Raw genomic sequence first — 18,597 nt, forward strand, 5'->3', positions numbered from 1 at the left:
TCGCCCCTTTTCATTATCTCCCTTTGTTTTGGAAGGAAGGCGCGCTCATTGGTACTTACAAGTGATGCACACCTTATAAGTACCTAGAAAACACCCTCTGTGCTGGCCTTTGGCTCCTTTTCTTACATATACAAGTTCCAATCCAGACGGGGACTCCACTCTTGTCATGGATCCTGTGCACTAAAGTGAGCTCCACCTAGATTCTCTAGGGGGCTCCTTGGACGGGAATTCTCTTCTCCCCAGAACAGCACACTAGTTACGAGACAGCAGTTGAAACGTTGTACAGTATGTTGACACTTAGACAGAGGGTGCTGCCCGCCGTGAGGTGTTAACAAGCAGGTTGGAAGTTAAGCTGTGGTATTAAGGGCAATTTGGGAAAGAATATCTCCGTTAACGATGATTGATCGTTGGAAGAATCCGAATATGAGAACAATCAAATAATAGCAACAGCAGAAGAACAGAGGTACAGTGTTAGTGTAACCCACATGCCTTCTGGCTATGGTTCACGGTCCCCCCTAGTGGTCCCACCTAGACCACTTACAGAGGGAGAACGAGTTTGCTGTCCAGCCTTAGCTGAGAGCTGGCTGGCTTGTACCTCAAGCAGTAGAGAGAGGCTCATGGATGAAGTTCCAGAGGTCCCAGGTTTGGTTCTGCCTGTAGGCGTTAGACTAGCTTGGGAAGGGCGGTTTCTAACGCTCATTCCACTTGGCAGCATGTTGCTTTCAGAAAGCTTTTTCCTCAGACAACTCAAGCTATGACCTGGTCTTTTAATAACATTAAAACTGACATGATGGTAAGCCCGTGGCAGATCTTCGTGGGCTCGCACTATGCAGGCTTTGCACGTTCCACAGATACTTAGACATAGTTACCCACTTCGCATGAGCACAAGTACCAGTGCCTCGCCCAGGGCTGGCCTTCCCACAAGGCAAACTGAGGCAGCCTCCTCAGGTGCTGGACTGTGGGGGGATGCCACTAGGATCCAGATTGTAGGAAATTGTGTTTGTTGCTGGTGCATACGTATTCTCTGTGCTCTAGATGCACAGGGATGGGGGAGTGCTGTGCTGGAGGAAGGAGGGCACAAGAGACATAACAGGCAGGCAGGAGAAAAGGTGGCATGGGGGCGTCATTTGAGCTCCCCGCCTCAGGTGCCAAAATGTTGTGGGCCAGCCCTGGCCTCACCAGTTTTGTTCTGCATGTCCACGGGCTGTATGGGTCGATCTTTGTGGGATCAGCTCAAGCATCCCCATGTGAAACAAGCCACCACCACAAAAAAGGAACTGTGCCTTTAATGATCACTGCAAGATGTCTGCAGTTTGGGTTGGCTTCTTTTTTTTTTTTTCTTTTTTTTTATAAAGTCAGAGTGCTTGGGGGCTAGTTCCAGAGCTCAGTGACAGAGAGGAAACAGGGCCAGGAATAAATGGCCTGTTGATTTACTCAAGTTACATCATTTTCTTCCCCTCAAGAGCCTATAAATCTCACGCTCCTTGTAAAAACAGAATTTAAAAACAATTGAGAGCTTCTGAGACGACCCCTTAGCTTCCAGCCGCTGAGGCCTCTGAATATAGAGCTGCCTTTCACAGGCTGGGCCACTTGTTTCATATTAGATACTAGGGGAGCCCCACTTCCAGCCAAGCAGCAGAAGCTGTTAAGATATTTTATAGTCTTCCGAGTGGTTTAGATAACACTCTCCTCATACAGATCACCGAGCGTTAGCTAAATACCAGGCTTCCTGAGTTGGCAATCAAACTCCAAGAGTCATTAATTCACACATTCAAGTTTCCACTCTCTTCGATAATATTTTTGATCAAAGATGCCCCGACGGGCAGAGGTGCCGTGGTTAAAAAGCGGATTCTTCTGATTATTGTAAAATGTGTGGCCTTTCTGGTTCAATGCAAGGCGAAATGCTCAGTTGTTCAGCTTGCTACGACTTTCGTTAATTTTGGTTTTTAAGTCTCTCCTCTGAGGCGAATTCTCAGTTCCCCAGGGATTTTTTTTTGGAGGGTATTATTCTTTCTACGCTAATGGGATAGAATCGGCTTCAGCGCTTTCCCGAGGTGGGTTTGGATGCTGTTGGTTTCAGTGGAATTCTGCTGGCACCTGTAGGCAGGGGTGAAAGTAACTTAACATTTCTCAGGGGCTCTGTCCTATTGCAACGTGGGATCCTGCCAGCTCTTTAAACAGCTCCCTGCTGGCTTTTGCCATAGCTCAGCCAGCGCTTGCCTGAGCTGCGCACCAGGGCGCACCCATTTACTTTCACCTCTGCCTGTAGGTGGACGAACAGATGCACTTTATAAATATTTCTGTGCTCCAGATTTGTTCGTAGTGAGTCCCTTCCCACCCGTGAACCAAATACTGTACCAGCATAAGAGAAGGTAGCATTCGTCATGCCTTATGTTAGATACTGGACCCAGGGCAGCCCGAGCCATTCGTACGCCCTGGGCTCTGGCAGTGTGGCACATGTGCAGCCCCATCCCAGGCACCCGGCGCATGTGTGGCTCCACCCCCAGGCTCATGCGCGGTCCCACCCCCATCCAGCCCAGCAGCCCCGCACTGCGCCTCCTACAATGGGGCGCCCTGGGTGGTAGCCTAGTCAGCCCAAAGCTTGGGCCAGCTCTGATCGGACCTAGAACGATCCCATAAAAACAGCCACAGGGCAGAATGGAGCGTTTGGAGAATGGGTGCCATTACTAACACTGAATTGGGCCTCGTTCCTTAATCCAAAGAAGTGAAAGCCCCAATTCAAAAGCCTATAGGAGCATTGAAACAACATAAGGAGCTTTTCTCAGGCTATTTACAACTTCTAGCCACTGCCTGCAACAATGTGATCACATCTGTAATGATGTCAAAGAGGCATTTCTTAACCTAAACCACACTTTCTAATAGTTAATAGCCAAGTCCTAACGGCAAAGCCCTCGAGTTCTAGCCTCGTTTTCTGCAGCTGATAAGCTGAAAAGTAGGTTTGTTGGGAATGGGCTGCCTTGGTTATATAAATTTATAAAAATCTGTGACTTGAAAATATTCCACTTGACATGGTCCATGAACAAGGATTATTTTTTTGTTCAGTAAAGGGAAAAGTAATGGTTACTGCACATTAGCCTGCTGTCACCTGCTAAACGTATAAACAGAAGGCTAGGGAGTTTATTTATCAGTGTTTTAAAAATTCGGGAATGATATTGTGGTTAAATGTAGGAAAAGCAGAACGAAAGAATGAAACCAGAAATTCCTCATAGACCTCTCTTTTTTTTTTCCCAGAGAACAGAAATAAACACATAGGTTGACATAATTCAAAAATGTGAGTATTTACCAGATTCTGGCTTGCTGCCGTCCTAGTGCAGGGAGGAGGAAGGAGGAGTCCCTGCAGGCACAATCCACACAAACTAAGTAGATTTGCTTATCATTTATCAAAACAAAAAGGAAGTATCTGATTAATCACTTTCTAAGCTGAGGTCTCAATCACGATGGCTTAGGCGGCCATTTATTGCGGGCTGCGTCCCAGCTATGTTATGTTTTCAATTTACACCTTTTGTTTGGAACTTTCCATGTGAATTGATGGGGAGATTAAAACATCTGGTGGATTCTTTTCCTCCCAAGGCCTCTTGGACTGGATGGAAATCTATACATAGAAGGCGAATGCCTGTAGATTTTAATTACTAATGAACCTGAGTAAGACATTTTTCAGCATAAAATATACACATGGAGCTAAATCCACTCCTGGTTTATGCAGGCTACTGGAGGCACAACACAGGGCACAAGTCCCCTAGTGATGGAGAATCTGTAAATGGAGCTTGAGATATGGGGTGAGTATTATGGCCAATCTATTAGGAGGGACTTGGTAATAGCCATTGATGGACCCAACCTTTGTTAATTTATCTAGTTCTTTTTTGAAGCTTCTTAAAATCCTGGCCTTCACAACATCCTCTGGCAAGGAGTTCCATAAGTTGACTGTGTGCTGCATGAAGGAAAACTTCCTTTTGTTTGTTTTAAACCTGCTACCTATTAATTTCATTTGGTGACCTCTAGTTCTTATGTTATTGGAATGAGTAAATAACTTTTCCTTATTCACTTTCTCCACACTTGTCATGATTTTATAGACCTCCATCACCAACACCCCCTTAGTCTCCTCTTTTCTAAGCTGAAAAGTCCTCGTCTTTTTAATCTCTCTTCATATGCGAGCCGTTCCAAACCCCTAATCATTGTGTTGCCCTTTTTCTGCACCTTTTCCAATGCCAATAGATCTTTTTTGAAATGAGACGACCACATCTGTACACAGTATTCAAGATGTGGGTGTCCCATGGTTTCCATACGTGGAAAACTTTGAAAGCTCAATGGCTACTTGTCCTTTTATGTTAAAAAAAAAATACGCGATGAGTCACTCCACAACAAGGGCATAAAAATGATGCATGAATTCAAAGTGCTGAAGATGGGGCATCCGAGATTCACAGTTGTGAGTTCCTGCAGTGTGTGCCTCCTCTGTCTTTTATTTTTGCAACTCACTGTGAAGGCACCATGCTTGTCTTCGTAGATAATATTTAAAATATACCAAGGGCCAAGAAAAGAAAAGGTTGCACCTCTTTAGTCTGGCACTCTCTGGTCCAGCAACATCCGTAGTCCAGCATGAGTTTAGTTAGCCACATGTTCACTTAGCATGGGTGTGGCCAAGTTTCCCGCCATCCCATAAAGTTAGTTTACAGCCACCTGTCCTGGCTATCAGTGTTCTGTGCTGTTATTTAGCTCTAAATTACCCCTAAATGTCTTCTAATTGCCCAGTAAGCAGTGGAAGTGTTGGTGATGCTGCTAGACAACATTGACTTCCTGTGGTCCAACAAATTCTCTGGTTTGGCATCGGTCAGGTCCCGAGGGTGCCAGACTAGAGAGGTTCCACCTGTATTAAGTATAATGAGAGGCTTTATTGTCAAATAGGATAGATCCATGTTCAGAGAGCAGGCAGGTGCCACTTACACCACGAGTAGATTTGACTCTCTTTGCATAAGCAAACTGGTTTGGGGTGTGTACATCAAATACCAGACATGCAAGTGTCTGCAGTCCTCATTCTTATGACAGGATTATGATCTGTTGACTTTGAGCTGGATGTTTCTAGGATCATATTTACAACTGTATTTAGGAGTCAAGTGTGAACCAAATGTGTCCAGGATTGTGTATTCAGATGCAATACCTTATACTGCCAACGCGGCACCAGGAGCTAAATGTGCTGCAGCTTTTCAGGGCGAAGAAGAGGAGCATTTTGTACTATGGCCAGTCCAACGTGCCAGTGAGCCAGGGAGTGCTCCAGGTTGTATGTACAATCCCTGTGCCAGTCATCTCACCCAGACTTGTTCCATGTTTGTCCATCAGGCTCGTTATTGTCAGTGAAAGAGGGAAACGTGATCGCCCAGAATGCAGTTTAAGTCATCGTGGTGCTCATAGATTACCAGTGCGCCACCGGCTCTTGTCGTGAAATGTTACAACGTGTTTCATTTTTGCATTGCAAGGGCTGCCTTTGGCCTCTGTGTCTAGAACTTGGAACAGCTCTCCAAAGCACACAGGCACACCTGCGCTAACATATGTCCCAAAGATACATGGGGGAATGTCAGACCGATGGTGAATAGCAACGCCTTTTTGTAATGAAAATGCTTTAGGTTGGGAATTCGTTGCAAGCAATTACTGCACATTTCTAGCATGGTTGTTGTGCACACTGTGCCTACGTGTTCGTGTAAGGTTGAACTCCTGGCTCCGTGCTGGATTAAATACAGGGAGGACTGTTTTATCTCTTCGTTTCTGAATCATAGAATCTTAAAACTAGAAGGGCCCTTGAGAAGTCATCTTGTCCAGTCCCCTGCACTCAGGGCAGCACCAAGCACCATCTAGATCATCCCTGATAGGTGTTTATCTAACCTGCTCTTAAATATCTCCAGTGAAGGAGATTCCACAGTCTCCTGAGACAATTTATTCCTGTGCTTAACCTGGCTCGCAGAGTCTCTTGAATTTCACCAAACTTTTTTGTTTATAATCCCATGCCTGTGTACCCTGGAAAGAGCATTCAGTAACAACAGCAGCTTCTCAGAGGCCCATACTGCCGTCCTTGTGATTTCAGTGTTTCTGGAAGGCCCTTTTTATTCCTTTCTGATTAGCACAACACTGCAGAGCCAGGTTGAAAATCTAGTTCACATTCACCCTGTAGGCTGGAGAATCCTTCTTTTTTACTTTTGTTCTTTTTCAGGCACAATAATGCCTAGGTTTTTTTCCCTCTTCCCCAATCAAAAATCAGTTGACAAGCCCCCAAATACAGTGATGAGTAGAAAACAGGTTCTGAATTCTGCTGGTGTCCCTGGTATTTTCTTTCACCCGAGTATTAATGAGGAACTGAAAAAAAAGGACCTCACAGATGCCAAAACCTGTTGAGCATTGAGTTGTAGTCTTGACGGTGCTTCGGTTCCTCTGCTTGAGAGATAGGCAGCGTTTTTCAGGCTGTTTGACAGTTATCTCCTCAGCAGCTTTACCAGGCTTATACATCTCCTTTCAGCAGCCCCTGATAGAGCTGACAGCAGGGGGATTCTGTTTTGTCTCAGGGAAGAGGAAAAAAAAGTGGGCTTTTGCCAGTAGTCGAGGCCACACTCAAGCACCAAGGGGTACAATGTCTCCTCTGTCTCAGAGAGAAAATAGCTTCTGACAGGAATCAGCTTTCAGTCAACGGCCAGGCATCTCTCATTATGGGAGGCCCGACCTGCCGGCTGCTATGTAGATAACCTGTTATCGTAGAAGATTGACTGTGGAGCTCAATTGCCTCACGCTGCTGCTTCTGCCGGCTCCGAGAAAACTGTAAAATGTCTTCGTCGCAAAAATTCATCTGGACGCACACTCGGCGTGTGCATGTGGCTCTCTCGGCAGGTTTGCAGCAAAAGGCACCTGTCCCAGCCAAAATGAAAACATTAGTACGGACCATGTGTTGGCTCAAATGATGGTTATTAGCAACCTTGTACAGAGCCAGCACTCATGGGGTAGTTGTAGGCACTGACAGGTGCTTTGACATTCTAATGGCTGGAATACTTTGGAAACCCCCAGAGACGTTAGTAGAAATGCAAAGATGAGCGGGGAGGCAGGGATTATATCCATTTTTCAATAGTGTTAACAGAGGCGTCCAGGCGGTGTGGCTGGAATTTTCAAAAACATCCTCATTCTGGGGATCCCACTTTCTAGGTGCCCCCCAGAAAGGTCTGGTTTGCTTAGCATTGAGCACCTGCAGTTAGATTGGAGGTGTACAGTGCATCTCCTACTTGGGCTCTGACAGTCTCCCCTCTCATTTTTTCCACCCATGTGCGGAATCAATGTTGTTATGTGCACCGAGGCACGCGTGGATGTGCACCATCAGCAGCAACACATGGTACCGGGTGGGAATGCGGGGCTCATCATCTGGGCAGCCCATGATTCTCTCCGGGGTGGCCACCCAAGTGCACAGCTGACAGAGAGCAACTGGGCTCCGGGTGTCTCTTGTTGGGTAATGGAAATTAGCAGTTTAAAAAATATGAGCTGTGGTGACCTCCAGCAAGCACAGGATAAGTCCAAGAATACGGGGTCAGATTCTGAGCACTCAGAAGACGCTTTCTGTAACCCTCTCTATTCCTCCCAAGTCTAATTGGACATGAATAGCTTCCAGCCTCCTCATTTCCTGGAGCTCCCATCTTCCCAACCCCTCTCGGGCACTGGGATTCATTTTTCATTGAGACCGTACACAATTAGGGCCAACAAACTTAGACAGACCTATTATAGTAATTCTGTTTATCCCGACAATAAGTTATTTGACCTCCCGGCCGATCACGTTACTGATACTGAATGTATCAAATCACTGACGCGCTTGCTGATACTCGGAGCACCAATGCCCTGACATCTGGGGAATGAAGTGGGGCCTTATTCAGAGACAGAGAGATAGAAGTTGCAAGGAAGAAGATATTGCTAAGGGAGAGCTTTTGCATGCTCTAGTAAGGACATAGTCAACGGATTCCGGCATTTATTCTTTTCTGTGCCCTAGCTGGGAAAAGAGATCTGCTGAATAATCTATCCCAGCTTCACATCAGTAGCATCACTTCCATAGGGCTGTGTGGAAAGCTAATGAATGAACTTTAGAAAGGTGGATGAAACTGAGAATGGATCCAATTTTTTACCATGGAAAACTGATAAGTGTCTGCTCATCCCAGTGCAGAAACAGGTCACCTGTAATTCTGGAAGCGGGGCTCTCGGGCAGGTCACACTCAGATTCATTTCTGGGCTGTTCCTTTGTGGCAGGGTGGCTCTTGCGCCCTCCATCCTCCACTCCCCAGGCGAATGGCCTATCCCCTAAGCCACGCTGGAACCTTCCCCACCTCCCTATCTTCACGATGTCTCTTATAGCCTGTGTTGGTGGTCCAGTGACTCCCGCGGTGGGGCTAGAAATGTGAAGGAGAGGTCAGCTGTGAACTCACGGCAGAGACACATGTTCGAGGAACACGGGTTTCCACTGGCAATGCACGCGGGCGCCCCGTCGTGGCAGGAACCACCCAGTCAAGCAAAGAGACGTGCTGTGAGCTGCATGGCGTGGGCAGCTGTTCTCAGGAGAGCTACAGAGATAGGCCTGGCCAAAGGGTTTGCAGGGCCCAAGGCAGGATGCTGGGAGCGGGGCCCCGGGCCAGCGCGGATTTGTGGGGCTCAAGGCAGGATGCTGGGAGTGGGGCCCTGGGCCTGGGTGGGTTTGCGGTGCCCAAGGCAGGACGCTAGGAGCTAGGAGCGAGGGGCCGGGACCTGGGCCCGGGCCCGGGCGGGTTTGCGGGGCCCAAGGCAGGATGTTGGGGGTGGGGGCCTGGGCTCGGGCGGGTTTGCGGGGCCCAAGGCAGGATGCTGGGGGGGGCCCGGGCGGGTTTGCGGGGCCCAAGGCAGGACGCTGGGAGTGGGGGCCCGGGCCTGGATGGTGAGTACTCAGTAGCGCGGGGCCCCTCCATTTCCAGCGATATTTTCTTTGTCAGCGAGGTGAAGTTTGCAGGTGGAGCACGCCTGGAGACCGGCAAATGGGAGAAGCAACCCCAGAGAAAGGGAACTGCAGGGCGGGGGCTTGTTCTGCAGCCCTGCGAAGAGGGCAGCAGCATGGGAAGCTCCCTGCAGGTGGAAGGGACAGATCAGAGCCATAGGTGAGGCTGTGCCTTTCCCGCCAGCAGGCTGTGCCACTTCCCAGCCGCTGGTAGGGCTTGAATTAATTCCCTGCTGGATAGGCGCGGATCCTACAGGCTGCTCTGCTTCCCCGCAAGCTTCGCTGGCAGATGGTCAGGCCCGGCTGACGCGGCTTTTGTGGGCAGCCAGCTCTGGGCCGGGGAATTCACCGCGACCTCCTGCGAAGTGCATGGCCCTCATTAGTGGCCCAGCCCTGTGTGCAGCGCGGGGCCCTGATGGCCCAGGGCTCAAGGCAACCGCCTTGCTTGCTTTGTCCTAAGGCCAGGCCTGGGGGGTGCTTCTCTTGTAAATGTGGACCACAAGGGTGTGAATGCACCCCTCATAGTCCCCCCAGTAAGCAGGGAAATCAGCCCTATCCTTCCCCTGGTTGGGGGAGGGAGACTCGGGCAGTGCACCTCTCCTGCCTTCCCCAAGCCGGCCGGAGCATACTTACTTCAGGGATCATGGGGGGGGGTTCACACCCTTCGCACCCCCCCAGCGTACGGGCCTGAGATAGGAGGGATACACTGGTATCTGCAAGGATAAGTAATGAGCTTAGTGGAGCCCCTCTAGGCATAACTCAGACACTATCTCTACTAGGTAAATGTAATTACAATCCGTAAAAGACCCTCAGCTCTCAATGAATGTATTCTGAGAGAAAAAAATGACTCTACTACAAGACCTTTACCACAATCCCTGCAGGGCTGGCTCGGCATAGTAGTTATTGCTTCACAAACATTTTATATAAAATACACCCAGCTACGTTCCAGTGAGGGGCAGTGTCATCTTATATCTCGAAATTTAGAGCGGTGTTGCTTTCTCTCTCTGTGTTTCTCTCTCTCTCTGAGTCATTGGCTGAGTTACTGCCCCTTTTTCTGTGCCTCACCATACCCATTTAGGCATGGGTACTTCTCCTCCTCACTTGGTCATTAAGGATTAATGTTTATAAAATGGAGAGTGGGGAAGAATAGCACTTCATCGGTAGGCAGGGTGGTCCTGGTTTAAAAAATGTAAGGAAATGATGGTGTAGGATTTGGAGAAGATTCAGAGAAGAGCAACAAAAATGGTGAAAGATCTGGAAACCATGAGCTGTGAGGGAAGTCTGAAAGAATGTCTACACTGGCGGGTTCTTGCACAAGAACACCTCCACACAGCCATGGCAGTGTGGACGCTCTCTTGCGCAAGAAAGCTACAGCGGCCATTTTAGCCATAGGGCTTTCTTGTGCAAGAAACCCCTGCGGTGTGTCCACACTGCCCTCTTGTGCAAGAGCTCCTGCGCAAGAGAGCTTACACCTGTTAAAAAAGAACATAGCTCTTGCGCAAGAAGCCCTTTCTTACCTCACCCTACTGTAAATCTTCTTGTGCAAGAGTGGGTGGGCAGTGTGGACGCTTTCCGGAAGAACAGCCGTTCTCACACAATAACCCACCAGTGTAGACATAGCCAGTGTGTTTCATTTGGAAAGGAGAAGACTGAGAGGGGACATGATAGCAGCTTTCAAGTATCTAAAAGGGTGTCACAAGGAGGTGGGAGAAAAATTGTTCTCTTGGCCTCTGAGGATAGAAGAAGAAGAAGAAGAAACAGTGGGCTTAAATTGTAGCAAGGGAAGTTTAAGTTGGATGTTAGGAAAGATAATACTTCCTAAGTGTCAGAGTGGTTAGACACTGGAATAAATTGTCTAGGGAGATTGTGGAATCTCCATCACTGGAGATATTTCAGAGCAGGTTGGATGGTCATCTATCAGGGATGGTCTAGACGGTGCTTGATACTGCCGTGAGGACAGGGGACTGGACTCGAAAACCTCCCATGGTCCCTTCCAGCTCTAGTGTTCTATGATTTTCTGATGCAAATATGAAAGTTTTGTCCTTTTAGCGTCTCGTCGCACCTGATCTGGTTCAGCTGTGCTCCCGGTGCTGGTATTTGTTGTGATAGCAAACGCCGGCCTCCTCTCTCTTACCCCTGTGCCCAGGCATTTCTTTCTCCAGGCACCCTGCCTCGATTTTTCTTTTTCATCCCCTGCTCCAGCCGCTGGAGCAGCTACAAAGAGCAAAGAGGAGCAAACATGCAACGCTTCCCAGGGCCACCGGCACGGGGTGAGATACAGGCGCTTTGTGCCTATCTCGCTCATGACATCGTGTGCTGAACAATTCGGTGGCGACTGCACACTGTCAGCTCGCACTGTCCTGCGGTGGGACAAAGGGGAGCTCTGAATGCAGGACGCTCTGTCATGCTGTCATGACACTTTTATCTGACATTGGAAGCTAGAAACAAGTTCCCCGCGGTAACACTGAGATATAGATATATATTTTTTAAATAACTAAACGTGAGATCCTGCCAGCCCTGACGCGGCACTACTCAGTAGTGTGAGTGGTACAACCGCCTGAGCAAGGCCTACTCCGTGTGAGGAAAAGATTGCAGGATCTGGCCCTTCAGGTCAAAGTGATTCCAGGGATAAGATCTCGTGAGCCTAGCTGTAGCTTCTTCAGCCATGTCACGGAGGGAAATGCTGCCCCCTTTTTTGGGACTGTAGGGTGCACCAGATGCAACAGAGCCATTTACAGGTTGCACCTCTCTAATCTGGCACCCGGGGGACCTGGCCAGTGCTGGGCCAGTTTTCTGGACCACGGGAAGTCAATATTGTCTAGCAGCGTTATTGACACTTCCATTGCTTAATGGGCTCTTAAAGTATGTCTAGACTGCAGCACTATTTTGGGATACCGGAAGTATCCCGAAATTGCTATGTCGCATCTTTAAATGCTCCTGCTATTTCCCAAAATAGCGGGCACGCTATTCCGGCATCCCTGTAACCCTCATTTCATGAAGGTTAAGGGATTTGTCGGAATAGTGCCTTGTTTTGAAATTTGGCGCTGTCTACACAACGCCAAATTTCAAAATAAGCTTTTTTGGCCTAACCTCGAAATAAGCTATGCAATTTGTGTAGTGCAAATTGCATAGCTTATTCTGACAGACGGATGCTATCTAGATGCACCCTTAGAAGACATTTAGGGGTAAATTAGAGCTGAATAACACCACAGAACATTGAGAGCCAGGACTGGTGGCTGCAAACGAACTTTTGTGGAACTATGGGAAACATGGCCACACCCACAACAAGTGGACATCCGGCTAACCAAAATCATGCCGGACCACAGATGTTGCCGGACCAGAGAGTGCCGGACTAGAGAGGTTCAGCCTCTTTCCTAATTCCTTCCAGAGGGACCAAAAGATCATGCTTCTCTGCAGTCCACAGAACAGGACTGCACCCCAATGATTTCTACACTGTCATGAACAGCAGCATGTGCCTCAAGGAAGCGGGAATGAAGTGTTTCAGGATCCGTAGTCACAGTATGTGCAGGAAGCAGGCAATCTGACAGTTAGGATTTGATTTCCCCCACGTTGTGACCGGTACTGCAGTATTGAAATTACAGAGGGATATCGTCACGTAAAGCTCAGTACATCCCCTCCCTCCGCTCACCAGGCTGTCCGGGCATTGAGGGCAGAATATGTTAGGCCCAAGGAAAGTGGAAAGGCCTCTTCAAAGAATTCCAACTTGGAGGAGCTGTTTGGCCTCACTGTCCCTTTAAGAATGAAAGCTCCCGTCTGTCACAGCCGCCTCATTTTGATTTCTATCGACAAGTGATGATGTGCGGGTCCACACAGCAAGCAGGAGCTTGAATTCCCAGCCAAGAGGGGTTAAGGGTGCCTTTTAGACGCCTGTGACCTCCCACTTCACCTTGTACTTGTCAAACTCCACTGGCTTTCTTAACCCTTCTGTGTCCAGCGCAGGCGGTTAGCAGTAACCTGTGCTCTGCACCACATTTCTTAACACTACACCTCTAATTCTTTACACAGAAGTGCTTGTTTTCGTAGTGCAAATGTAGTCTGCCACACACGCGGTCCTGGGCAAATGTGTTTTCTTCCAAGGTATTCAAGGAACAAAGCTGTATTTTTCCTCTTCGCATTTTCACCAGCACTCATGTGGTACTTACCCTAACTGATCGCGGGTTCTGGCCCCACCAAACACTTCTCAGCTCAAGTGCTGGGCTGGGGAGACCTGCTAACACTCTTCCAAAGTCAGGCAAAGTATCAGTGTGAATCCTGATAAAAGCTGTTATGCTGTATTGTCCCAGCAAAGAGTGTGGGCACACCCCCGCCCCGTGTCTATCCTTATTAAAAAGCCCTCTAGAATTGTATATAGCAGGGATTTTGTCCTCTATTAAATTCTAGAGTCATGCCAGACTATGGATGTTGCCGGACCAGAGCGTGCTGGATTAGAGAGGTTCAACCAAAGGCCAAAAGTAACAAAGTGTTAATTTAGGCCCCCAGATCCTTATTACGGTTTTTCAGTAAGTGACCTGAAATTTGAAGTGCTGAACACAGAGCTACTCCTGGTAAAGTGGTTCTCAGCATGACACAAATCATTTCTAAAATAACAATGTTACATACTCAATTCCCTCTGAATATCACTGGCTGTTGAGTCTAGCTTGTGTTTGGGGCTTTCAAAACCTCCCAAAACCTCTTGTTTTGGACCCTAACCTTCCCTCCTCTTTTTTTTTTTTTAAATCTTAGCCTTAGCCCTGATAAAAATCTTTAGGATTTTCATTAGTCATTCTTTTATAGGAAAATATTAATTCTTTGAAATTAGAGAAATGGTGGGTTATGGTCACAGCCTTTCTCGTGAAACTTTTTTTCCAGTTGCGATTCCCAGTCACTTGAACTCTTGGAGCAGAGAGAGAATTCACTTTGAATTTTGGACTCATATAAGAGAGGAAATTTCAGCAACCCCACCACATTTTGCTTGATTTTTGTGACCAGCATCTCTCCAGGGTTTAGCTACAAGTCTGATGTTGATTTAATTGAATTCCTAGCCTCTACGTTCTATTTTTCAAAAGCTGAGCTTTGGTTTTAATGAGCTTTTGCGGTGAACTCGGTTCAGTGCATGGAACATAAATAAGGGGTCTAAAAATGGCCTTTAAAACATTTTTTTAAGGCACTGAACTAAAGGACTTTGTCACCTATTAGCTCACGGGTAGAAATTAAATCCCATACTTGCAGCCATGATTCAGGGTCAAGAGGTAAGGAGATAAGTCCAGGCTTTTTGTGAATGGGAGCTTGACTTTCAGCATACAGGAAGTAAGAATGAATGCGAGGAGAATGGCAGGAGTCAGAACGTGAAACCCCAGCCTGGTTTGATCTGATAAGGGATAGACACTAAACTTAACACTGGCAGGGCGACTCCACACAGTTAAGAGACAGACAGGGGCCTGCTGAGTGTCCCAGAGTGAGCCTAGAGTGTTTGCAATCACTCTGGTCGACTATATATTTGAGAGAGTTTGTCTGTCTGGGAGTCAGTCTGTCTGTCTGTCTGTTCAAGAACTCCTCCTCCATAATAAGAGCTAGGGCCACCAAATTCAGTGGGCAGTTTCCTCTTATAACTTACTGCAAGGTCCGGGTTTGGTTGTGCCAGGACAATGGGATGTGCCCGGAATGGGACTGTTTCTCATAAAACCATACAGAAAAGAGACAGAATCACCAGGCAGGTGAAAGGGGCTGGCTGGGGGCATATCTCTTCCCCGGTTTGGGACTGTTTTGCTCTGAGCCTCCCACTCCTTAGTGCGCTTTAGAGTGGGCAAAGGAATATGGGTTGTCAGGTGTCCAGTTTTGAACCGGACAGTCCAGTATTTGAGCTTTCTGTTTGGGAAACAAATTGAGAAAATAGAAATGTCTGGTATTTTCTAGATAAGATGTACTGTAGATTGTGATGTGATGTCAAGTGTGTCCGGTATTTTTGTTGAAACCATCTGGCAACCCTAAAGGAGACTGAATCTTCTTCCCTTCCCGATTCATGCGGGAACATTGCTGGCTGTTCCTCTTCGTCAGGGAGTGAGGGGAAAGTGCCCAGTTTGCTGCATTCCTCACTCTGGCTGAGGAGAGCAGGAGAAAAGGAACTTGGACTTGCCCCTGCTCGGGGGACATGCACCCCTCCCCCAGCTGTGCCCGCTGGGGCTGCAGCAGCCTTGGAGAGGTGCGTCTCTCAATGCCTGCTAAATCTTCTAGGCTGTGTCTAGACTACATGCCTCTGTCGGCAGAGGCATGTAGATTAGGGTTGTAGGCAAAGGTAAATGAAGCCGCGATTTAAATGATCGCGGCTTCATTTACATTTACGTGGCTGCCGTGCTGAGCCGACAAACAGCTGATCAGCTGTTTGTCAGCTCGCCGCTAGTCTGGACGTTCCCCCTGTCGACATCAAAGCCCTTTGTCGGCAGCCCCGTTATTCCTCGTGGAATGAGGTTTACCGGGGCTGCCGACAAAGGGCTTTGATGTCGACAGGGGGAACGTCCAGACTAGCAGCGAGCCGACAAACAGCTGATCAGCTGTTTGTCGGCTCAGCGCGGCAGCCATGTAAATGTAAATGAAGCCGCGATCATTTAAATTGTGGCTTCATTTACCTTTGCCGAACAAACAAATCTACATGCCTCTGCCGACAGAGGCATGTAGTGTAGACGTACCCCTAGTATTATATAATATTCTTCCCAGATAAGGTAATATTCTTTACACTTTTCTTTGCCACTGATGAGTCTGCCTTGCTCCAGTGGCCTATGATATTACTGCTGCTGAACTGAATCCATTCAAATTCCCTTGTACACCCCTCCCAACACCACTCCAACATCAGTGATGTTGAAGCGCCATCCGCAGCAAAGGAAGAGTCACGTCTTGGGAGTCTGACTCACCTGCGGATGCCCATTCCTGTTGACAATATGTGGAGTCCTACTGGCACATTCGTGAAAAAAGTAAGACTCAGGTATTAAAAGCGAGAGACGAAAGTTGCAGGAATCAGCTTCTCAGACTCAATACTCTAACACAGTCAGCATGTAATGGAGAATACAGCATTGGCTTTGGGCAGCACCCTCAAAGGTGGAAGGTAATAAAGATAACAACACTGCCTGTGGGCAGCAACTCTAGAGACCCTAGGGCAGTAGAGGTTGCCGGGCTGGAGCTGGCAGGAGCCCTGCGGATAGTAGAGAATGCATCAACCTATGGAACTCCTTGCCAGAGGATGTTATGAAGGCTCGGACTTTAACAGGGTTAAAAAAAGACTTAGCCATTGATGGACCTAACCTCCATTAATTTAACTGTTAGCCAGAAAGGGTATGCTGTCCCAGGCCTCTGTTTTGGCAGAGGCTGGGAATGGATGACAGGAGAAGGATCACTTGATGATTCCCTGTTCTGTTTACTTCCTCTGGGGCACCTGGCATTGTCCACTGTTGGAAGACAGGACACTGGGCTAGATGGACCTTTGGTCTGACCCAGTCTGGCCATTGTTATGTTCTTATCACTAGTTTCACACTATAAAGTACATAGTAGTAAACCATCGGTCTTTTGCTTTCAGCATCATTCTGCTTATAAAAGTGCTGCATAGACTGGCAAACTAACTAGCCATGGATACAGCAAGTGGGCATAAGGCTGTTCATGTGGGTCCAGGGGTCGTAGCAATGCCAGCCTGGGTCGGTGGAGCTGGTTTGTTTCTGTCTACATTACATAGGACAGCCTGCCTGGTTTTCAATGTATGCTTAGACAGCAGCTCATCCACTGAAAATAAGTCAGCCTTATTTCAAAATCTATAATGTGAGTTGATTTTTTTCCTAGCCTTAGAATGGGCAATTAGAATTCGCCTCAGATCAGGTACCAGTTCCCAGGAAAATCATCAGTTAATTGATTCCAATTACTCTAAATTGTTTCTCATACATTTCAATTAGTCTGCTGTGTAGTTAAGAACAGTACCACTCAATTATACAAGTAATCAAGACGTCTTTAATAACTGCAGTGGAAAGATCTCAGTGAAAAGAAGTTGAAGCAGTAACATTTGGGTATCCAAATTTTTTTATAGCAATGGATATTTCCTGACAGAAAAGAGTTAACTTCCCCTCCCACCGCATCCCCCAGGTGACAGAAGTGAGTCTTAGAGACAGAGGAAACAACTATATTATAAATGTGTCACTAGTAAGCACCAGAAAGTTACCATCTTGCCCCTATTATTCCACAGCTAATGGAAGAGATTAAAACTGAAAAGCAAACCTGTTTACCAGTAATTAACATAAAATACAGTCTCTCATCACCCATGAAGGGCAATTACATTTCTTTTGTGAAAAAGTTTCTTAGAGAAATATTAGAGCCAGATTTTTTTTAATCAGTACAGAACCATACAGTGGCATACCCAAGATGGACCATTGCACGAGTAATAGTCATGTGCAAAATATTCACAACAATATGTGAAATATGGAGAAGGTGTGTCTCCTACAATACTGGACACGGAACCAATTTTTGTGGAAAATTTTGCTAAGAAATCTATATTTTTTTTCCTCAAGCAAACAGTAATCTCCTTTTCTACTTCACATGAGCCCATGAGGGTTTTTCTTAGTGAAAATGATCCATTTCATCAACATTTTGCATAAAGCAACCATTTTTATGCAAAATTCCATACAACCACTATGGGCGTTGAATGGGCAATTCAATATTGCACTGCAGGTTGATACTCTCAGTGAGCTAGAGAGAAGTTGTTAGACAGATTCTCACATAAAATACCCAACTTTAGCAGTACATGATGTGCTGCCATAGAACAAGTTCTGTGCTGGGATAAGAGCACACATGTCACTATTAAATGTAACTGGAGATGTGAGGAAATAGTTTTACTATACTATAACAGTTAGACCCTTCAAACATGTAAAATAGACCCAATGAAAACTTACCTCTGAAAAGTTCTTTCTCAGGTACATCAGAATCAGTGACCAAAATGTTTAACATTTGTTTAACAACATTTTAGAAGAGGCAGAGCGGATTTATTCTACTCTAACATGGCCAAGCAAAACAAATAAATAGCATTTCAAATCAGCCAAGCAGGTCTAGAGGCCTTTGGAATTTAACCTTTAATGTTTGGGTTAGAAATGCCCGTGGACATTCATGCAGTCCAATAGTTCGTGTAAAACAGTTATTCAATACACGTTGCCTTATATTTCAAGTTAGGTTCGTTTTGCATCTCATTTACACTAGAAGCCTATAATAATTGGATTGTGAACCAGCTCTTTTATCTTAATTAAATTAAATATTAGTATAATTTACCTTCTGCTGTACCAATGTGTGGGCACAATTCCAATCTATCTATATACATGCTATACTCGATTGACTTCAATTGAGTTCTTCCAGATTTACACCAGAGCAAGGAAAAAGAAAAAATTTGCCTCCACTGAATGTGTATTAACTTGATTGTACATTAAAAATATTACCTACAAAGTCTCAGCTTTATATGACCCATGCAAAAAAATCTGTGGTATACCAAAAATTTGGGAACAGAGTATTGTTAATAGGAAAATGGATAACACAGGAGTTACTGTCCAGGTTGGACCTCCCTGGTCTGGCACCCTCGGGACCTGACT

The 18,597-nt window shown here is 46.7% G+C and overlaps 1 protein-coding gene and 1 long non-coding RNA gene across 7 annotated transcripts in view; one reads left to right on the forward strand and one right to left on the reverse strand.

Annotated features, from left to right (window-relative positions):
* The window catches only part of LOC142819435 (uncharacterized), a 98,980-nt gene extending 80,925 nt beyond the window's left edge, over nt 1-18,055 (reverse strand). The window contains exon 1 of one of the 2 annotated variants that reach the window (XR_012897334.1): nt 17,914-18,055. This is a non-coding gene — a long non-coding RNA (uncharacterized LOC142819435). The remainder of the gene's footprint in view (nt 1-17,913) is intronic. The other variant, XR_012897333.1, reaches the window with a different exon arrangement.
* The window catches only part of PRDM16 (PR/SET domain 16), a 539,129-nt gene that overhangs the window by 358,707 nt on the left and 161,825 nt on the right, over nt 1-18,597 (forward strand). The window lies entirely within an intron of this gene.

This window comes from Pelodiscus sinensis, chromosome 23 (assembly GCF_049634645.1).
Source record: "Pelodiscus sinensis isolate JC-2024 chromosome 23, ASM4963464v1, whole genome shotgun sequence".
Classification (NCBI taxonomy): domain Eukaryota; kingdom Metazoa; phylum Chordata; order Testudines; family Trionychidae; genus Pelodiscus; species Pelodiscus sinensis.